The following is a 2,500-nucleotide window of genomic DNA, read 5'->3' on the forward strand; positions in this document are numbered from 1 at the left end:
TTGCAAGCCGACATACTGAATAAATAAAATGTAGATAAGTAGACCGTTTTTTGTTTTGTTTTTTTGTTGTTGTTTTTTTACCCCACTCGCGGCAGCAAGTTCCGATTCAAACCTGCTTGAGTGGATAGAAGATTTTTTTTTTTCTTCTTCTTCTTCTTCTTCTTCATTTGCCTGCTTTGATTGAATGTTTGTCTGACACTCTCCACCCCATCCGTCTTACACCACGTCCTCCCTCCGCCCCCCTTTGCCTCCTATCACGCCTCCCTGAACCCCCCCCCCCCCCCGCTCCGCCCCCTGCCCCCCCACCCGCTCGCCTCGCCCCACGAAACTCCAGCTTTGATTTCTTTTGCCAAGCTATAAATTTATGCCATTAGGTTGCTATTTCATGCTTCTGTGAGTGTGAATCGAACACGTATTTATTCAAGTGAGCACATTACTCAGTTCGGTTCAGCATTAGACTTAAAGGGGTGCCCTTGGAAAATGATGATGATTTGTAAATAAAATTTGTATTGATTTGTATGCATGGCTGTCTTTTGGTCGGTCCGTTTTGGGGTCCGTCTGTCTGTCTGCCTGCATGTCTGTCTGTCTCTCGGTCAGCGCGCACACACATACACGAACGTACACGCGAAATTATATGTGTGTCAATCAAAGAGAGTAATTGGTCTACTGCAAAAGTGCAGCGCGAAACTTGGGTGTGTTTCCGGTCTGAAATGTATTTCACATCCACCAGTGCACTGGGTGTGTGTCTGTACCAGCCCTGGTGTGATCGATACTACTACTACTACTACCACTACTACTACTACTAATACAACTACTGCTGCTGCTGCTGCTGCCAACACTATTACTACTACTGACAATGATAAAGTGATGATATGATATTAATGGCAAAAAGATGGAAGAAGAATGATAATGATGTTGATGCTAATAATAATGATAATGATAACAATACTATTGCTACTACCATTGGCGCGACGATGAAAGAAATGATAGAAACAACAATAATTCTAACACTACTACTATTACTACTTCTGATTACTACTACTGCTACGAGGAAGCAGAAGAAGAAGAAGAAGAATGATAACAAATGATTATATCACCATCATTATCATGTCACCATAATCATCATAACAACAATGTTCACACAATAACAACCACAATAATCCAGGAGAAGAAGAAGAATGACAACACTCATTATTATATCATCATCGTCATTATCATAACCACGTCACAATACTGATCACCACCACAACAACAACAAAAACGATCACATAACAATCACAATCACAATCACAAACACAACAACCCTTGTCTGTTCCGTTCAACAGGAGATGCAGTTATATCATCATCATCATCATCATCATAATCACATCACCATACTCATCATCACATCACCATATATATCACCACCACCACAGCCACAACAGAAACGATGACACAACAATAACAATCACAACACAAAACCCCTTGTCTGTATGTACCGTTCCACAGGAGATGCAGTTATATTGTCATCATCATCATCGTCATCATCATCATCATCATGTCACCATACTCATCACCACTACCACAATAACAACAAAAACGATGACACAACAACAACAATCACAACACAACACCCCTTGTCTTCCGTTCCACAGGAGCTGCAATTATATCATTATCATCATCATCATCATCATCATCATCATAATCACATCACCATATATATCACCACAACCACAACCACAACAGAAACGATGACACAACAATAACAATCACAACACAAAACCCCTTGTCTGTATGTATCGTTCCACAGGAGATGCAGTTATATTGTCATCATCATCATCATCATCATCATCACATCACCATACTCATCACCACCACCACAACAACAACAAAAAACGATGACACAACAATAACAATCACAACACAACAACCCTTGTCTGTTCCGTTCAACAGGAGATGCAGTTATATCATCATCATCATCATCATCATCATCATCATCACATCACCATACTCATCACCACCACCACCACCACCACAACAACAAAAAACGATCACACAACAACAATCACAACACAACATCCCTTATCTGTACCGTTCCACAGAAGATGCAGTTATAATATTATCATCATCATCATCATCATCATCACATCACCATACTCATCACCACCACCACCACAACAACAACAAAAAACGATCACACAACAACAACAATCACAACACAACATCCCTTATCTGTACCGTTCCACAGAAGATGGAGTTATAATATCATCATCATCATCATCATCATCATCACATCACCATACTCATCACCACCACCACCACAACAACAACAAAAAAACGATCACACAACAACAACAATCACAACACAACATCCCTTATCTGTACCGTTCCACAGAAGATGCAGTTATAATATTATCATCATCATCATCATCATCATCATCACATCACCATACTCATCACCACCACCACCACAACAACAACAAAAAAACGATCACACAACAACAACAATCACAACACAACA

General features: G+C 40.2%; 1 protein-coding gene across 2 annotated transcripts in view; it reads left to right on the forward strand.

Annotated features, from left to right (window-relative positions):
• Nucleotides 1-2,500, forward strand: part of LOC143299653 (uncharacterized) — a 50,688-nt gene that overhangs the window by 24,713 nt on the left and 23,475 nt on the right. The window lies entirely within an intron of this gene.

This window comes from Babylonia areolata, chromosome 25 (genome assembly GCF_041734735.1).
Source record: "Babylonia areolata isolate BAREFJ2019XMU chromosome 25, ASM4173473v1, whole genome shotgun sequence".
NCBI classification, from domain to species: Eukaryota; Metazoa; Mollusca; class Gastropoda; order Neogastropoda; family Buccinidae; genus Babylonia; species Babylonia areolata.